Below are 21,347 nucleotides of genomic sequence, written 5' to 3' on the forward strand. Positions count from 1 at the left end.
AAGGAGAATACACAGAAGTAAAACAAAAAACAAACAAACCTAAAAATAAACCCTAATTCTTCAAAATGCACATTTCCTTTTTTTGCCTGTCTTGAAAAAATTTAATGTTCCTGACTGTAAATGGAATCATACAAGTATTTATTTAATATCCAGCCCAGTTTTGTGTACTGAGAATACAGCAATAAAAAAAAAATACACAAAGTCCCTGCTCTTCATTTTAACGAAGAGAGACAGATAATAAGCAAAATGTAATGTGCAGGAGGTGACAAATATTAGACAAAAATAAAAAAGGCTGTGGGGCCAACAGTGCTGGCAAGTCCGACATTTTTAAAGACAGTCTTTCTGATCCATTCCCTGCTCAACTGTCAGTTGTATGCAGAGTCCCTCCCTGTATTCGTTTGTTCTCACACCAATATAAAGAACTACTTTAGACTGGGTAATTTATGAAAAAAATAGGTTTAATTGACTCACAGTTCCACAGCTGTACAGGAATCATGGTTGGAAGGCCTCAGGAAACTTACAATCATGTCACAAGAGCAAAGGAGAAGCAAGTACATCTTCATATGACAGCAGGAGAGACAGAGAGCAAAGGGGGAAGTGCCATACACCTTTAAACCATCAGATCTTGTGAGAATTCACTCACTATCAAGGGAAAAGCAAGGAGTAAATCTGCCCCCATGATCCAATGACCTCGCACCAGGTCCCTTCTGCAACAGTAAATAACAATTTACTGTAAGATTTGAGTAAGACACAAAACCAAACCATATCATTCCACTCTGGCCCCTCACAAATCTATGTTCTTCTCACATTTCAAAACACAATCATGTCTTGCCAATAGTCCCCCAAAGTGTTAACTCAATCCAGCATTAACTCAAACGTCTGAGTCCAAAGTCTCATCTGAGACATGGCAAGTCCCTTTCACCCATGACCTGTAAAATCAAAAACAAGTTAGTTACTTCCAAGATAACAACAGAGGTACAAGCATTGGGTAAATGCTCCCATTCCAAATGGGAGAAATTGGTCAAAACAAAGGGGCTACAGGTCCCATGCAAGTCCGAAACCCAGCAAGGCAGTCATTAAATCTTAAAGCTCCAAAATGATTTCACCTTTATTCCAGTTCCCAAAAAGTTCCTCATCTCCATCTGAGACCACCTCAACCTGGATCATTGTCCATGTCACTATCAGTATTTCGGCCAAAACTGTTCAACAAGTCTCTAAGAAGTTCTGGATTTTCCCACATCTTCCTGTCTTCTTCTGAACCCTCCAAACTGTTCCAACCTCTGTACATTACCCAATTCCAAAGCTGCTTTCACATTTTTAGGTATCTTTATAGCAATGCCTCACTTCTTTGGTACCAATTGTCTGTATTAGTTCATTCCCACACTACTATAAAGAACTACCCTGAGACTGGATAACTTACGAAGAAAAGAGGTTTAACTGACTTGTAAGAAAGACTATAAAGAAAGCATGGCTGGGAAGTGCAGGAGATTTACAGTCATGGTGGAAGGGTGAAGGGGAAGCAAGCACATCTTTACATGACAGCAAGAGACAGAGAGTGAAGGAGAAAGTGCCGCACACTTTTAAACCCTCAGATGTTGTGAGATCTCACTATCACAAGAACAACAAAGGAGAAATCTTCCCCCACGATCCAATCGCCATCCACCAGGTCCCTCACAAAACAGTGGGAATTACAATTCAACATGAGATTTGGGTGGAAACACAGAGTCAAATCATATACCCCAAAACAAAGCACCTAAAGCTTCAACCAGTTGATTCATCCACCTCCAAATCCAGCATCTCTGAAAGATGAATAATTTCCTGACAGGCTTTGGTTAAAGAGGTCAGTGATTGAAGGCTGCAGACTAAGTCAAGTACCTGAGCATGCCCAGCATGCTCATGCAAGGAGAACAGGATAATGACAATTCAAACTCCAGTTTGGAAAATGGGAGAATTGGAATGTGGTCGCTGTAATAGAATAGCAGGAACTCCAATGTAGCAGTTATAGAAGATGAGCCTTTCTGAAAGGTGTTTAAGTCATGAGGCCTCTGTCCTCATGAAAGGATTAATGCTGCTATAAAAAGGGCTTGCAGGAGTGGGTTTGCTCTCTTCTGTTCTTCTGCCATACAAGGACACAACGTTCATCCCTTTTTGCCTTTCTGCTTTTTATTATGCGATGATGCAGCAAGAAGGTCCTTACTAGATACCAAATTCTAGCACCTTGATCTTAAGACTTCTCAAGCCTCCAGAACTCCAGGTTTAACATTCTATTCTCTGTAAGTAATTTAAGGATTGACCTAGGAATTATCTGCCAACTTCATAATATTTTTGGCAATAAAGCTTCCTTTAAATTTGATGGTTTCAGGGGTCAAAGCACACACTTTCCAGAGTCTGAGAGACCCTCACTGGGACCATTGCCAGTGACAGCAATCCCAACCCCCAACGCCAGCAGCAGGTCTGCAGTGTGTGTGCACATATGCTGAAGACAGACTCCTTCAGTCCACCATTATGGCTGCCACCACCACTTAAATGTGCCACTAGGGAACCTGGGGATTGCCCCACTCTGCCCACTACCCTGTGCCCCTGTGCCCATGCATACTACTAGAAGGCCTGATAACAGGCCCAGTTGGCCTAGTACCATCCACCACCACCTTTTGTCCAACCATGATGCCCAGAGACATGAGGATCATCATATTCCACCCCTCCTCCCACTGCTGGCATCTATGTACTCCTCCTAGGGGACAGAAGACAGGACCACCCAGCCTGTTGCCACCATCAACACCACCACCTACCCATAGGCACCACATGGGAACCAGGGGAGGGGCCTGCACAGCCCATCACAGCCACTACTAACAATACATGCTGCTTTGGAGGTTGTCTTACCACCACTACCACCATTGTCCATGCCACTCATGCTATCCAGGGGCCTAAGGAATCACCTACCTGCCCAACCCATCACTGCCATAGCCAGCACCTGAGCAAGCCACTGGGAGGCCTAAGAATCAGTCCACCTGGACCTGCTAACACCAGTGTTAGCAGTGTTAACATTATGTATACCTCCCAAAGACAGGCAACCTCAGTCTTCCAATACTACCACTGGGACCTGAGAACTGGCCACCATCCTTGTCCCCAGCAAAACCTCACCACAAATTCCACTAAAACCTGCAACCTAAGCCACTGAGGAAATAATAGATACCAATGATGCTACTTACAGCTGACAAAATTGTACAGAGATTACACTACTATGCACACCAAGAATCAAAGCTTAAATGCCTTCCTTACCAACACCATATATACAGCTTTAGGAAAATGTCTTTCCTCACGAAAGCCAATCCAAAAAATTGAAAGAAGAGACTGTCACACCAGATACACAGATACACATAAGAGAAATTGAAAAGCAAGGATATACAACACCTCCAAAGTAGCACAATAATTCTCCAGCAACAGATTCCAATGAAAAAGAAACCTATGAAATGCTGGGAAAATAAATCACAATAATGATATTAAAGAAGCTCAGTCGGGCCAGGCACAGCATCTCATTCCTGTAATTCTGGCACTTTGGGAAGCTGTGGCAGAAGGATTGCTTAAGTCCAGTTAGTTCAAGACCAGCCAGGGCAACATAGTGAGACCTTGTCTCTATTTTTAAAAAAATTAAAAAATTAGTCAGGCATGATGGCACACACCTGTGTTCCAAGCTCCTTGGGTTGAGGTGGGAGGATCACTTGAGTGTAGGAGGTTGAGACACTACAGCGAGCCATGAGCATGCCACTGCATTCCAATCTGGTTGACAGAGTGAGAGTCTATCTAGAAGCAGCAGCAGCAGCAGCAGCAGCAGCAGCAGCAGCAGCTCAGTGAGATATATAAGAACACAGACAAATGATACAAAGAAATCAGAAAATACAGAATATGCATGAAAATTTACCAAAATGATATTATTAAAAAGAATCAAAAAGAAATCCTATAACTAAAGGATTCAAAGACAAAAACTAAAATACATTTGACAACTTCTAAAATAAACTAGATTAAGCAGAAGAAAGAATTTCAGAACTTGAAGATTTTCTAAATAACTCAGACAAGAAAAAAATAAAGAGTAAAAAAGGATAAATAGAGCATACATGACATATAGCACACCATAAAGTGACCAAATAGTCAAATTATTAAGGTTCCAGAAGGCAAAGAGAGAACAAAGGAGTTAGAAAACCTATTCAACAAAATAACAGATTAAAAATTCCCAAGTTTAGCAAGAGATTTAGACATACCGATATAGGAAGCTCAGAGTTTCCCAAATAGACACAATCCATGGCATATCATAGTCAAACACAAAAATCAAAGACAAAGAGAGAGTTCCAAAAACAGTAGAAGAATAATGTCTAGTCACTTATAAGGGAAACCTCATTAAACTAATAGTGGATTCCTCAGCAGAAATATTGCAGGCCAGAAAAAAATGAGATGATATATTCAAAATGCTGTTAAAAAAAAACAACAACAACAACAACAAAAACTGTTGGCCAAGAATACTATACCCAGCAAAGTCTTACTCTGTCACCCAGGCTGGAGTGCAGTGGTGCAATCACAGCTCACTGCAACCTCTGCCTCCCCAGTTCAAGGAATTCTCTTGCCTCAGCCTCCCAAGTAGCTGGAACTACAGGCGCATGCCACCACACCCGGCTAATTTGTACATTTTTACTAGAGACAGGATTTCACCATGTTGGCCAGGCTAGTCTCAGGTGATCCACCCACACTGGCCTCCTAGAGTTCTAGGACTATAGGCATGAGCCATTGTGCCTGGTCACCTTTCAATTTTCTTACCTCGTCCAAACTTAGTTGAAGAGGTCTGAGATGTAGAAGGAAATATGAACACTTTGTTATTACAATTCATCTCACCAATACAGTATAGTAACATTTTTTACATCAATGCTGACTTCATAATAAAAAAAAATAGTATTCTTATGTTTAAAAAAAGGAGAAATAAAGTGTTTCCTAGGCAAGCAAAAATGGGCAGAATTTATCACCACTTGACCAGCCCTATAAGAAATGCTTAAGGGAGTCCTACACTTGGAAGTGAAAGGATGATTCACTTCCAAGTGTAGGACTCCCTTAAGCATTTCTTATAGTCTACCATTATGAAAACACATGAACTATAAAACTCACTAGTAAAGCAAGCCCAAAAATAAAGAGGAGAAAGAACTCAAATGTTACAACTACTGAAAACCACAAGCTGCAATGATAAACAATAAGAGAGAAAGTAGGGAGCAAAGTCTATATAGAACAAGCAGAAAACAACAAAATGTCAGGAATAAGTTTTCACATGTCAATAATAACCTCAAATAAACAGATTAAATTTTCTGCTTAAAAGATACAGACTGGCTGAATGAATGAAAAACCATAACCCAACTCTATGCTGCTTTCAAGAAACTCATTTTACCTGTAAAGGCATATAGACTGAAAACAAAGAAATCGAATAAAGATATTTCATGCAAAGGGAAGCCAAAAGCAAGCAGTAGTATCTATACTTATGTCATATAAAACAGACTTTAAGTTAAAATGGTAAAAAGAGGCAAAGAAGGTCACTATGTTTGATGATTAATATTGAGCATCAATTTGATTGGACTGAAGGATGCACAGTTTTGTTACTGGGTCTGTCTGTGAGTGTTGCTAAAGGAGATTAACCTTCGAGTCAGTGGACTAGGAAAGACAGACTCACCCTCGATTTGCACAATCTAATTAGCTGCCAGCATAGCCAGAATAAAAGCAGGCAGAAGAACATGGAAAGACTAGACTAGATTAGTCTTCTGGCCTATACTTTTCTACCATGCTGGAGAAAGGTATAGGCCAGAATGCTGGATGCTTCCTGCCCTTGAACATCAAACTCCAAGTTCTTCAGCTTTGGGACTTGGACTGTTTTTCTTGCTCATCAGCTTGCAGAAGCCCTATTGTGGAGCATCACCTTGTGACTGTGTGAGTCAATACTCCTTAATAAACTCCCCTTTATATATACATCTATCCTATTAGTTCTCTCTCTCTAGAGAACCCTGACTAATATATTATGTAATGTTAAAGGAATCAGTTCAGAAATGGATATAACAATTTTACATAAATATACACTCAATACTTGAGCACCCAGATATATAAAGCAAATATTATTAGATTAAAAGGGAGAGACAGACTCCAATACAATAATGGTTGGGAACTTCAATACTCCACTCTCAGCATTACACAGATCAGATAGACCAAAAATTAGCAAAGAAACATTAGATTTAACTACATTTCAGACAAAATGGGCCTAAGAGACATTTACAGAACACTTTATCCAACAGCTGCAGAATACACATTTTTCTTATCAGCACATGGAACTCACTTTAGGATAGACCATATTTTAGACCACAAAACAATTCTCAACAAATTTAAAAATCGAAATCATATCTAGCATCTTCTCAGATCACGCTGGAATAAAACTGGAACTTAATAACAAGAGGAACTTTGGAAACTGTAAAATCACATGGAAATGAAACAGCATGCTCCTGAGTGACACTGGGTCAATTAAGAAATTAAGAAGGAAATAAAAAGATTTTTTGAAACAAATGAAAAAGGAAACACAACAAACCAAAACCTATGGAATACAGCAAAAACAGTGCTGGGAGGGAAGTTCATAGCAATAAATTCCTACATCAAAACTGCAGAGAGATTTCAAATAGTCTAATAACACACCTCAAGTAACTAGAAAAGCAAGAAAAACCAAACCCTAAATTAATAGAAGAAAAAAAAAGTAAAAATCAAAGCATAACTAAACAAAATAGAGACTAGAAAAAACACTATAAAGAGACCTGGCATGGCAGCTCACGCCTGTAATATCAACACTTTGGGAGGCCAAGGTGGGCAGATCACTTGAGGTCAGGAGTTCAAGACCAGCCTGGCAAACATGGTGAAACCCTGTCTCTACCAAAAATATAAAAAATTAGCTAGGTGTGGTGTCACATGGGAGGCTGAGGCAGGAAAATCGCTCGAAACTGGGAGGCAGAAGTTGCAGTGAGCCAAGATCATGCCACTGCACTCCAGACTGGGAGACAGAGAGACTCTGTCTCAAAAAAAAAAAAAAAAAAAAAATAGAATAGAAAAACAATATAAAGAATCAAAAAAATGAAAATTCATTTTTTTGAAAAGATAAACAAAATTGACAAACTACTAGGTAGGCTAATCAAGAAAAAGTTTTGAAAAGACCCAAATAAACAAAGTCAGAAACAAGAAATGAGATATTATAATTTTATAATTGACACCACAGAAATACAGAAGATCATCAGAGACTACTATGAACAACTATACATTAACACACTGGGCAGCCTAGAGGAAACAGATAAATTCCTGGATATATACAACCTACCAAGATGGTAGCAGGAAGAAGTAAATAGAAAACTTGAACAGACCATAATGAGTAACAATATTGAATCAGTAATAAAAAGTCTCCCAACAAAGAAAAGCCCAGAACCAGATGTCTTCACTGCCAAAACCTCCCAAACTTATAAAGAACTAACACCAATTCTTCTCAAACTCTTCCAAAAATTGAAGAGGAGGGAATTCTCTCTAACTCATTCTATGAGGCCAACATTACCCTTTCAATAAAACCAGACAAGCATTCAAGGAAAAAAAGAAAACTACAGGACAATGTCCTTGATAAATATGGGATTAGTCAGGGTTCTCCAGAGGTACAGAACTAATAGGATATATGTCTACATGAAAGGGAGTTTATTCAAGAAGAATTGACTCAGATGATCACAAAGTGAAGTCCCATGATAGGCCGTTTGCAAGGTGAGGAGCAAGGAAGCCAGTAGTGGCTCATTCCAAGGCCCAAAACCTCAAAAATAGGAAAGCCCACAGTGCAGCCTTCAGTCTATGGCTGAAGGCCTGAGAGTCCCTGGCAAAACCACTGCTGTAAGTCCAAGAGTCCAAAGGCCAAAGAACCTGGAGTCTGATGTTTAAGGGCAGGAAACATCCAACACAGGAAAAAGATTAAAACTGGAAGGCTCAGCAAGCTACCTTATTCCACCTTCTTCTGCCTGCTTTTTCTAGCCACTCTGGCAGCTGATTAGATGGTACCCACCCATATTAAGGGTGGTTCTTCCTCTCCCAGTTCACTGACTCAAATGTTAATCTTCTCTGGCAGCACCCTCACAGACACACCCAGAAATACTTTACATCGTTCAATCCAATCAAGTTGACACTTAATATTAACCATTACAAATATCAATGCAGGCCAGGCACAGTGGCTCACACCTATAATGCCAGCACTTTGGAAAGATGAGGTGGGCAGATCACCAGGTCAGGAGTTCAAGGCCAACCTGGCCAATATGATGAAACCCCATCTCTACCAAAAAAAATTAGCCAGGCATGGTGGCACACGCCTGTAATCCCAGCTACTCAGGAGGCTGAGGCAGAAGAATTGCTTGAGCCCAGGAGGCGGAGGTTACAGTGAGCTGAGATATGCCACTGCACTCCAGCCTGGGCCACAGAGTGAGAATCTGTCTCAAAAAAAGAAAAGTAAAATTTCTGAACAAAATACTAGCAAACCAAATCCAACAGCATACCAAAAAGATAATACACCATTATCAAGTGAGATTTATTCCAGGGACACAAGGATGATTCAATATACACAAATCAATCAATACAATGCATCATATCAACAGAATGAAGCACAAAAGCCATATGATCATATCAACTGATATAGAAAAAGCATTTGATAAAGCTAAACGTCCCTTCATGATAAAAACTCTCAATAAACTGGGGGTAGAAGAAAAACACCCTCAATATAATAAAGATCATATATGACAAAACCACAACTAACATTATGGAGGAAAGTTGAAAGCCTTTTCTCTAAGAAATAGAACAAAATTTTATCACTCCTATTCGACATAGTACTGGAAGTCTTAGCCAGAGCAATCAGCCAAGAGAAAGAAATAAAAGGCATTCAAATTGAAAAAGGGGAAATAAATTTGTCCCTCTTTGCAAATGATATGATCTTAAATTTAGAAAAACCTAAGGCCTCTACCATAATACTCTTTAGGTATGATAAATAAACTCAGTGAAGTTGCAGAATATAAAATCAACATACAAAAATATGTACACCAATAATGAACTAGCTGAAATAAAATCAAGAAGGCAATCTCACTTATAATTCCTACAAACACACACACACACACACACACACACACAAAACTAGGAATAAATTTAACCAAGGAAATAAAAGGCTTCTACAAAACACTGATGAAATACATTGTAGAGGACACAAATAAATAAAAATACATCCCATGCTCATGAATCAGAAGAATTAATATTATAAAATGGCCATATTGCCCAAAGCAATCTAAAGATTCAATCAATCTCTATCAAAATACTAATGATATTTTTCACAGAAATAGAAAAAACAATCCTAATATTTGTATGACACCAAAAAAGAACCCAAATAGCTAAGGAGATCCTGATCAAAAAGAAGAAAGCTAGCGGCATCACACTAGCTAACTTCAAAATGTACTACGAGGCTATTATAACCAAAACTGTATGATATTGGTATAAAAGTAGACACTAGACCAATTAAGCAGAATAGAGAGCCCAGAAATAAAACCACTTACTTATAGCCAACCAATTTTTGACAAAGGTATCAATAACATACATGGGGGAAAAAACACCCTTTTTAATAAATGATGCTGGGAAAACTGGATATCCATATGCTGAATAATGAAACTAGACCCCTATCTCTCACCATATACAAAAAGCAACTCAAGATGGAGTAAAGACTTAAACATAAGACACAAAGGTATAAAACTGCTTAGAAGAAAAGATAGGAAAAACACTTCAGGACATTAGTCTTGACAAAGATTTTAAGGACAAAACCTCAAAACCACAGAAAACAAAAGCAAAAATAAACCAGTGGGACTCCATTAAACTAAAATGCTTCTGCACAACAAAGGAAACAATCAGTAGTGTGAAGAGACAACCTGTAGAATAAGAGAAAATATTTGCAAACTATTTATCTGATAAGAAACTAATATCCAGAATATACAAGGAATTAAAGCAATTCAACAGTAAAACAGACAATTTCATTAAAAAGTAGACAAAGGATATGAATAGACATATATCAAAAGAAGTCACACAAACGGCCAAGAAGAATATGAATAAATGCACAACATCAATATCATCAGGGAAATGCAAATCAAAACTAGAATTAGATATTACCCCAGCTAAAATGGGCATTCAAAATCATCTCAGCTAAATTCAAAAAAGGGTACTATACGGTTTTTCTGTAAATTGAATATTGAAATAAAAGTATAACAAGGCTTTGCTAAGGTGCTAATCTGCTCTTTGGCAAAATAAATAATTTATGGTAATCTAGAATGCTAGTTCATATCAAGTCTTTAAACCGCGAACATTTAACAGCCTTCCCAAAATCAAACTTCAGTTTCAAAATTGTCTTCCCTAGCACCTAACTTTTCACTTCAGAGGGCTCCAGAAAAGAGAGGTAAACAGGATTATTTGACATGTTTAGGTATATGGAATTGCCAAAATGATGCTTAATCTTCTTTGGTTTATATCTTGGTGAATAATGCTAATGTATGTTCCAAACTTGTATGAGATTACTAAAATTCTAAAGTCTGAGCATATGCTATCAATTATAATTAAGATTATGTTAAGTTATTGTAAACCACAGAAGATAACCAAACCTCTTTGTCCTTTGTGTTTCTAACTGTAACTAGCCTGGACATTTTGCTATTCACAGACAGTGGTTTTCTTGTTTTAATCCTTTTCAAAAGATGGTCTATAATAAGCTATAGGACTTTGACAGGTTTTCTCAAATACAGGCTTCTGATAATTAGATATTGTGACCTTATAATACAGGAAAATGTACAGGACTCATGAGGAACCGAAATGCTTATGAATATCGAGCAAAACAAGAGTTAACTAAATGGACTGAACTCAGGATGCTGAAGCAACCTTTTTGACTTTTGCTTGGAATATTGCTGACCTTTGTTTTGTTTTTCAGAGTCAAGGAAACTTATTTTGAGCTATTTACTGCCCTTAATAATTAAGCAACGTATACTCCTATGATCAAAATTTGGAGCATGTTTGTTTCTCTCTGCCTGGTTCCTCCAGAATTTAGAACCTGTCTGTGAGTATTCTTAACATGTGGCAATATAGATGTTTGCATCAGTGAAATAAGAATTCAGTTTTCGGCTGGGCACAGTGACTCACGCCTGTAATCCCAGCACTTTGGGAGGCCAAAGAGGGGTGGATCATGAGGTCAAGAGAACAAGGCCAACATGGTGAAACCCTGTCTCTACTAAAAATACAAAAATCAGTTGGGTGTGGTGGCATGCACCTGTAGTCCCAGCTACTTGGGAGACTGAGGCAGGAGAATTGCTTGAACCCAGAGGCAGAGATTGCAGTGAGCCAAGATCACACCACTGCATTCCAGCCTGGCAACAGCGGAGACTCTGTCTCAAAAAAAAAAAAAAATCATTTTTGTTTTGCAACAGGACAGAATTGGAGAAAACAGTTGTTTTACCAAGGCTTTGACTGGAAGAGTAGGCTTCCCTTTAAGGAGTCAAGCTCAAATTGCAGAACCAATAAAAGCCCTATGGGGTAACTGGCCTCATGCCCTTGTCTTCACAGTCCCTGTACAGGATTCCTGACCCATGGTAAGTAAAGAATGTCAATTTCTAACAGGTCTGGGAGCTCCAAGTTTATCCTGGGACCTTAAGAGGAGAGGATCACCCAACTCACAGGTATTTGAGGATACAAACCCATGGTGGGCTCGGCTTTAAAAGATCTTATCTGACATTCCTTGGGGAACACAGGTCCATCAAAGCCAATCCAAAAGGCCTAGTAGAAATAATTATTCTTGCTGTACTTTATGCAAACAAACAGGCCAAGTATACGACTAAAGTCTATTTTGCAAACCACTCAGTCCTATCATAATTTGTTTTTTTGTTTTTTTTTAACAAATGAGAACTGGAGAGAGAGAAATCATGTTCCAGAGCTTATCAAACTTATTATACATCTGTCATTAACTTCTAAACTCATAAGGTGTTTTTAAGTTGTTGCCTACACTTTAGACTAACCCTGCTTGTTCCTGTGAACCTACCAGCAATCTCTGGCTGCAGCTCAGAAAGAACAAGAGGGATGGGTAATATAAAAATCTGGATCAATATTCTAGTTCTGAGCAATTATCCTGCAAATCTTGCCAGATGATGGGAATAAATAGGAAGCTCATCACTATGAGGTTCCCTTTTGGGAAAGAAAGACCAAGGGAACTAACCAAAGCCAAGCACCATGCACCCAAATCCTCGCAAGCATAACTATAGCCACCAGTTAAGAGGGTGTGTCACAAAACATCCTTTCCTCTCTCCTGTTGGAAGAGCACTCAGTTCCACAGTTTCACCTTAGCATTTGGCTTATGATAAGCAGTCCATGCAACTCCCCTGAAACCCTGAAATACATTTTTGTCCCAGACTCAATTCCAAGCTTCAGGTCAAAGCCCTAGAAAAGAAAACTGAATCTGAGGGATCCAGAGACGAATGACAACAGAGGTTAAAAAGTACAGTGCAGGTGAGCATGGCTGATTCCTGCCAATTAAGCCAACCCCAAACTTTCTGTTTCATGGATAAAAGCCACGTCAATATCCATGGCATAAATGAGGTCTAGGGAACTCCAACGCTATTGACATAACAGTATGGGGGATAGGGACATAGGTGAGAACAGATAATTCCTATTCTCTAGGCCTTCCCTGCTTCATGGGTGCAAACCATTTTGGCACTCATAGCAGGACCCGCCAAGGTCGCTGGGACTCAGAGATGCAAGGATGGAAGAGGGAAAGAGAATACCCTTCCCTCCGTCCCTCACATACCCCGGTATCTGCTAGGAAGATAAGGAAACAAGGGATACCTGCTCCCTTCTTTCTAGATGGGTAGCCATTCATCTTCAGCCTGTACCCCTTTCAAATGCATCCTGAACCCTTGGGACTTCTTTTAAAAACACCTTCTAGGCCGGGTGCGGTGGCTCAAGCCTGTAATACCAGCACTTTGGGAGGCCAAGGCGGGTGGATCACGAGGTCAAGAGATCGAGACTATCCTTGTCAACATGGTGAAACCCCGTCTCTACTAAAAATACAAAAAATTAGCTGGGCATGGTGGCGTGTGCCTGTAATCCCAGCTACTCAGGAGGCCAAGGCAGGAGAAGTGTCTGAACCCAGGAGGCGGGGGTGGTGGTGAGCCAAGATCGCACCGTTGCACTCCAGCCTGGGTAACAAGAGCAAAACTCCATCTCAAAAACAAAACAAAACAAAAAAACACCTTCTAGCTGGGCATGGTGGCTCATGCCTATAATCCTAGCACTTTGGGAGGCTAAGGTGGGCAGATCACCTGAGGTCAGGAGTTCAAGACCAGCCTGGCCAATATGGCGAAACCCTGCCTCTACTAAAAATACAAAAATTAGCTGGGCATGGTGGCACATGCCTGTAGTCCCAGGTACTTGGGAGGCTGAGGATGGAGAATCCCTTGAACCCAGAAGGTGGAGGTTGCAGTGTGATCTTGGCTCACTGGTGGCATGTGCCTGTAATCCCAGCTACTCAGGAGGCCAAGGCAGGAGAAGCCTGCGCGACAGGAGCGAGACTCCATCTCAAAAAAACAAAAACAAAAAACACCCTCATTTTCCATTCTTCTCTTCAGTTCTCTCTTCGCTGATAGGTAATTACATTTCTGTTCTATGGAACACTCCCTCAGATGCATCCTCCAAACTGAAAAGAGTTAATTTCCTAGCCTGTTTTCCCAAACTGACTGGCTTAGGATTGGGCTCAGGGGAAGGGAACCCAGAAGCCCAACATGCCGGCCAAAGGGTAAAGTTTTTTAACCAATTGGGCTTTTGGCCTCCCTCTTCCTGTGAAAACTAGTAAAAGGCCTCAGAATTTTTGAGCTGTCCTTACCCCTCCCCTTGTTTCATTTTGACACGTTTTCTAACAGTAATGCAACCGGAGTCTCTGACAATGGCCCCTTCTGCCAGAATCCTTAGATAGGCCTCTGAGGGAGTTCTGACTGTGATTTTTCCAAAACAGAACCCCGACAGCAGGGAGGAGTTAAGAACAGTCTTTGTCCTTATCCTTAATCTAAGGTCAGTTAGATGTACTTCTTTAGAGAAGGGAATGAAACAGCAAGGTAGGAGGGGGTCCCTGGAGAAACTCCAACCAGCCCGCCCACTGAGATGGGGCCTTGGGAAGTTTACATCCTTAGCTGCAAGGAGGAGTCTGGCCCCTCCTCCTCCTGTGTGGAACCTGGCATTCAAACAGTCTAGCAGGAGGTGCTCTAATGGAGGGACTCTGCCCTTGCGAGACGCCGTTTCCCCCTTTTTTCCCTTTTCTCCCAATAAAACCCTGCTTTATTCACACTTTAAGCCATCTGCGAGCCTAAACTTTGTGACCATGGGATGGACAAGAACCCTATCTTTAGCTGAACTAAGGAAAATTCCTGCAACATTATCACCAGGCTGCATTAGCTACATCTCCAGAATGAAAGAGACTTTGCCTTTTGTCTGTAGTGGAGGCTCATTAACTGGAATGATCTGTGAATTATAGGATATAAAAGTTGCTATTTTAGAAAGGGAAATATAAAATTAGATGTATGTGCTTCTTTAAAATGGGATGAACTTTTTATTAAAAGAAACTATGAAACAAATCATTTGGTCCTAACAATATTTTGCTATTTAGTATCGTAAGTCCTTTCTGGAAAAGGAAGTTGGAAGATAGAAAATATTTACAACCCAGAGGAGCCAAATGAAAAAACAATCTGTGTGCTAATCAGATTGACACAAGGTCTCAAGAAAGACGATTTAATTATGTTCTGTTCAAAAGACATCTTTCTTTGTATTTTCCTGCAGCTCAAAGCAAGAAGATAAGAACACTTGCTAGCTTCATTCCATAACCATTGTTTACCCATCTAAGGTCTAATATTTGTGTTAATGTCATAATTTGTAAAACATAATTTAGATAATTGTGGAAAATCAAAATGTGGTTCATGCAGGGCATAGTGTATTCATTTTCTATTCCTGTATAACTAATTACTACAAATTTGGTAGCTTAAACATCATTCATTTATTATTTCACAATTTCTATATGTCAGGAGTCCAGGCATAGCTTAACTAGTCCTCTGCTTAGGGATACAAGGCTGCACTCACTGTGTTAGCCAGGCTGCATTCTCATCTAGAGGCTTTAGTGGGAAAGAATCTGCTTCCAAGCTCATTCCTGCTGCTGGCAGAAGGACTACACGACTGAAGTCCCAGGGTTTTTGTATGCTATCTGCTGGAGGCCACCATCAGATCCTAGAGGTCACCTGCAGATCCTAGGTCACCTACAGTTCTTTGCTTCTATGACATGGCCACTTACTTCATCAAGCCAGCAATAAGAGTCTCTCTAACACCTTTGTCATATTCTGTTGGTTAAAAGCAAGCCACATGTTCTGCCCACGTACAAGAGAAGTACATGTTAGACTGAAAGACTAGACCGTCAGGAGTTAGGAAAACCAGGCTTGAATCTCAGACTTTCTAGCTGTATGTTCTTGGGCAAGTAGTTGAGCTTCTAACCTCAGTTTGCCTATGTAAGAAGTGGGCTAACTGTCACATTTTAATTAGTATGTTTTCAACTGCTGACAAATGACTGATTAAAAGTAAACAATGAGAAATTTATTTTCTTACAACAAGAAGTTGGAGATAGAACAGTTTTAGGGACAGTTAATTCAAGCCTTCAAAGTCTTTTAAAACAACTTTACTGTTGTTTTGTTTTGTTTAATTCTGCTCACCTCGAGGTGCTGAATTTTGTTCTCCACTTCGTGCCTTCAGAGTTGCAAGATGGGATGGATACAGCAGTTCTCAGCATTATACTTTCAAGTAAACGACAGTCAAAGACAGCAAAAGGGAACAATGACACAGAAAGAGTACTCTCTCGCCCTTTTTTTTTTTTTTTTGCTGAGGAGGTTTAAATTTTTTAAAAAGAGTTTAGGATAACAGAAGAATTTAACAAAAATTACAGAGAATTCCCATTCACTTCTGTCTTTCCCCCTTCTGTTTCCCCATTATTAATATCTTGCATTGGTGTGACACATCTGTTACAGCTGATGAGCTAATATTGACACACTATTATTAAAGTCCACAGTTTACTTTAGGGCTCACACTTTGGTTTGTACAGTTCTGTGGTTTTGACAAATGTATAATGGCACCTACCCATCATTACTGTATCGTATAGAATAGCTTCACTGCCCTAAAAATTCTTTGTGCTATAAAAGTTTACCTCTTTTTCTCTCTTTGCCAGTCCCTGGCAACCACTGATCTTTTTGTCTCTGTAGTTTTGACTTTTCCAGAATGTTATATACTTAGAATTATACAGTGCGTGGCTTTTCAGATTGGCTTCTTCCACTTAGCAATATGCATTTAAGATTCCTCCGTATATTTTCATGGCATCACAGCTCATTTTTAAATTATTGAATAATATTTCATTTTATGATATACTGTAGTTTGTTTATTCATTTATACATATTAAGGTTATCTTGTTTACTTCTAAATTTTGGCATTTATGAATAAAGCTGCTATAAATATTTGTGTTAAGGTTTCTGTGTAGGCCTAAGTTTTCAACTCATTTGGGCAAATACTTAGGAGTGTAATTGCTGGGTCATATCATAGAACTATGTTAGCTATGTACGAAACTGTTAAATTGTCCTTCCAAAGTAGTTGCACTATTTTGCATTGTCACCAACAATGAAGAAGAGTTCCTGTGGCTCCACATCTTCACCAGCATTTGGTGTTGTCAGTGTTTTGGATTTCTGCCATCCTAATAGGTGTGTAGTGATACCTTATTTTTTAAGTTTGCAATTCCCTAATGACATATGAGGTGGTGGTTGGAGCCTGGAGTTTCTGTAACTATGATTACAGAGAGTGGAGTTACTGATGATAAGGAAATACCAATGAAAGTGGGTGGCTGTCATGGAGTGGGAGAAATGTTACTAGAGGAGAGGAGCCTTAAGAATTGAGAGGCAAACGACCAGTTAAAAGTAAGAAAGAGTAAAAAAAAATATTTTCTTAATAAAGGTCAGATTATCAAAGAACAAAATTTCTACCAATTGAGTTTCAAAGATCTAGTTAGCTTTTATTAGATGCCATCTCTACAAAAAAAAATACAAAAATTAACTGGGCATGGTGGTGTATGGCTGTAGTCCCAGCTACTTGGGAGACTGAGGCAGGAGGATGGCTTGAGCCTGGGAGGCGGAGATTGCAGTGAGCTGAGATCATGCCATTGCACTGCAGCCTGGGTGATACAGCCAGATCTTACCTCACAAAAACAAAAATGTAAAACATTGTTACATCAAAAGATACTATCATGAAAGTGAAAAAACAGACCAGAGAATGAGAAAAAATATTTAAAAGTCATGTATCTGATAACAGTCTAGTGTCAGGAATATATAAGGAACTCTAACAATTCAGTAACAAAAGACAACCTAATATTTTAAATGGGCAAAGGACCTGAATAGATATTTTTCTAAAGAAGATATACAAACAGCCAAAAAGCACATAAAAGATGCTCAATATCAATAGTCATTAGGAAAATGCCAGTGAAAATTGTAATTAAATACCACCTCACATTGACTAGAATGGACATAAGTTTTTAATGGAACATAAATGTTGGTGAGGATGTGGAGAAGTTGGAACACGTGTATGTTGCTGGCAGGAATGAAAAATGGTGCATCATCGTGGAAAAGAGTTTGGTGGTTAAACATAGACTTACCATATGACCTGGCAATTCCACTCCATATACACCCAAAAGACTTGAAAGCAGGAACTCAAACAGATACATGGATCCAGATGTTCACAGCAGCTTTATCACAGCAGCCAAAGGTGAAAATGATCTAAATAGTGTTCATCAACAGGTGGATGGAGAAACAAAATGTGGTAAATGCATGCATGGGAATACTGTCCAGTGTGAAAAAGGAATGAAGTACTGATGCAGGCTAACGTGGATGAACCTTAAAAACATTATGCTCAGCAAAAGAAGTCAGATGCAAATGGCCATATATTGTGTGACTCCATTTATATGAGATGTCCAGGACAGGTGAACCCATAGAGAAAGCAAATTAGTGGTTGCCAGGGACTGGGGGAAAGGGGAAAAAGGGGGTGACTGAATAAAGGGTACGGAATTTCCTTTTGAAGTGATAAAAATGTTCCAGAACTAGATAGTAGTAAAGGTTGCACAAAATTATGAACATATCCTGATTAAAGTATACTTTTTTTTTAGACAGTCTTGCTCTTTCGCCCATGATCTCAGCTTACTGCAACCTCTGCCTCCCAGGTTCAAGCAATTATTGTGCCTCAGCCTCTCTAGTAGCTGGGATCACAGGTGTGTGCCACCAGGCCTGGCTAATTTTTGTATTTTTTTTGTAGACATGAGGTTTCATTACGTTGGCCAGCCTAGTCTAAAACTCCTGACCTCAAGTGATTCGCCTGCTTCAGCCTCCCAAAGTGCTGGTATTACAAGTATGAGCCTGTAATCAGTGTACAATTCAGCCTGGCCTGAATTGTGTACTTTTAAATGGTTAAATGATTAATTTTATATTATGTGAATTTTACTTACCCCTCCTCCAAACAGACACACACACACACACACACACACACACACACACACACACACACGGAGCATGGCATGGATTCTGAAAATGTGAGGGGAAATTAGCCAGCACAGGAAATCAGGGACAGGTGCTTCCCTTGGAGCAGGCCAAGCCAAGGTGAGTGGACTGGGCTGGGGCACCTCAGCAGTACAAAGATACACCTGTGGCCAGAGATACAGGAGGGCAGAGGCTACTGCTCCCATACAACAAGGCAGGGTAATCCTTAGGCAATTAGCACAAAGCGCCATCAAAAGGCTTCAACAAGTACCCATTTAAAGGCTAGCATGCCTTTGCTGTGAAGAGTAGTTCCCTCCTTCCCCTGCAACAGAACAAGGCCTTCCTTGCTGTGAGAATTCCAAGTGGGGTCTGGAAGCCTAAACCTGTCTGTTGGAAGAATGGCTCTAAGAGGGTGAAAAGCAGGGATGTTGTCGCCCTCCTCTGGTCACTGAGCAGCTTTGGTGTCCCCCCTCTGACTGAGGCAGTCACTTCTCTGTGAGTGCAGAACCCAGGGCTGGAGACGTTTGGCAGCCAAGGTACCAGGGCTGTGAAGACGGCTGGTCCTCGGGCTGTGAAGGCAGCTGGTCCTCCAGCTGGTTTGGGTCTGTGTCCCCACACAAATCTCATGTAATCCCCAATGTTGGAGGTGGGCCTGGTGGGAGGTGATTGAATCATGGGGACAGATTTCCCCTTTAGTGCTGTTCTTGTGATAGTGAGTGAGTTATTGCGAGATCTGGTTGTTTAAAAGTGTCTAGCACCCACCCCCATGCCTCGACTCTCTTTTCCTCCCGCCCTGGCCTGGTAGGATGTGCCTGATTCCCTGTCACCTTCTGCCATGATAGGAAGTTTCCTGAGGCCTCCCCAGCAATGCTTCCTGTAGAGCCTGTGGAATTGTGAGCCAATTAAACCTCTTTTCTTTATAAATTACCCAATCAGGTATTTATTTCTAGTGGTGTGAGAATAAACTAATACAAGTACATTCGCATTGCTATGTAAATATCATCACCAGCACTCCAGAACCATTTCATCTTCCCAAAGTGAAACTCTACCTATTAAACAATAACTCCCCATCCCCTCTCCCCGCAGCCCTGGAAACAACCATTCTATTTTCCATCTCTATGAATTTTACTACAGTAGGATAATCTCATTTAAGTGGCATCATACACTATTTGTTCTTTAGTTTCTGTTTGATTGCTCTTAGCATAATGCCTTCATCAATACACTTTGATAGATTTTTAAAGGTCTTGGAGAGCTTTTCTAAAAATACTGATACCCGGATCTTATCTCTAGAAAGTCTTTTTCTTTTTTTGAAACAGAGTTGCCAAGGCTAGAGTGCAGTGGCTTGATCTCACCTCACTGCAACCTCTACCTCCCGGGTTCAAGCAACCCTCGTGCCTCAGCCTCCTGAGTAGCTGGGATTACCAGTGCACACTGCCACACCGGCTAATTTATTTTAGTTGAGAAGGGGTTTCACTGTGTTGCCCAAGCTGGCCGCAAATTCCTAAACTTAGGCAATCCACACGCCTCGGACTCCCAAAGTGCTGGGATTACAGGCATGAGCCACCATCCCCGGCCGAAAGTCTGATTTTATAGGTCTGTGTGGCAGCTTGGACATGTGGATTTTTAGGTGATTCTAAGGTGCAGCAAGGGCTGTAAACAACTGCTCACTCCCAAACCAGGCTGTGCACCAAACTCACCAGGAGCTTTTCAAAGCTCACACCCAAGACCCCCTTGCCTCACCTTTGACCTACTCATTCAGAATTTTCAGGTACGTGTAGTTTTAACCACCACTCTGAGGGATTCCTAAGCAACCAGCCTTGTCTGGGCTGCAGAGAAGCCCCCAGGAAGCCATGTCCTGGATAAAGCTCTGGGTTTGGATGCTAGAAACTGTAAGTGCAGCCTTTTACTCAGCTGCAGTGATTGACACACATGGTGGGGGTGGGGGGCTGCCCCCATTGAGTACTGAGGAAACAGAATCAAAAATAATTGCTATTCAAGAGGGAAGCAGTTCTTAATTTTTAAAATAGTAATAGGCCCGGTGCGGTGGCTCACGCCTGTAATCCCAGCACTTTGGGAGGTCGAAATAAGTGGTCGATCTAACTGGTCAGGAGCTCCTGACGAGCCTGGCCAACATTGTGAAACCTGGTCTCTACTAAAAATACAAAAATTAGCTGGGCATGGTGGCAGGCACCTGTAATTTCAGCTACTCAGGAGGCTGAGACAGGAGAATCATTTGACCCCAGGAGGCAAGATCACGCCACTGCACTCCAGCCTGGGTGCACAGCGAGATTCCATCTCAAAAATAAATAAATCAATCAAATAAAAATAAAAATAGTAACAACCATTTTCAGGCTTACCTGTGACAGTCTTGGTTCTAGAATGATTCTGTTTAGGGAGGGAGGTACAGGAAGGAACACTGTTTCTGGTAACCTCACACTGAATGAGTGGGCGGAAGCAGACCCGGTAAGGCCTTACCCTCCACGGTTCAGGCCTGATGGGCCCCTTACAGCAGCTGAGGGCTAGGTGAGGGAGAGGCACCTGAGTAAATGCATTGCCAAAAACACTCACCTGTACATTCTCTCCCCATTCCTGCACCTGTCAGTCATCCCAGAGACAGCTGCTGCTCCAGGGGTGGCTGCGGGAAGAAAAAAGAGGGGCGTTCCACTCTGC

At 40.6% G+C, this 21,347-nt stretch overlaps 1 protein-coding gene across 11 annotated transcripts in view; it reads right to left on the reverse strand.

Annotated features, from left to right (window-relative positions):
- The window catches only part of MRO (maestro), a 106,267-nt gene that overhangs the window by 46,166 nt on the left and 38,754 nt on the right, over positions 1-21,347 (reverse strand). For 4 of the 11 annotated variants that reach the window (XR_008476080.2, XR_013525904.1, XR_008476083.2 and 1 more), the window contains one exon: positions 21,246-21,312. The gene's annotated coding sequence lies outside the window, so the exon portion shown is untranslated. Of the gene's footprint in view, positions 1-15,207; positions 21,313-21,347 lie in introns of all 11 variants that reach the window. The other 7 variants (XR_008476079.2, XR_008476078.2, XR_008476082.2 and 4 more) reach the window with 4 other exon arrangements.

Source organism: Callithrix jacchus, chromosome 13, assembly GCF_049354715.1.
Source record: "Callithrix jacchus isolate 240 chromosome 13, calJac240_pri, whole genome shotgun sequence".
In the NCBI taxonomy this organism is placed as follows: domain Eukaryota; kingdom Metazoa; phylum Chordata; class Mammalia; order Primates; family Cebidae; genus Callithrix; species Callithrix jacchus.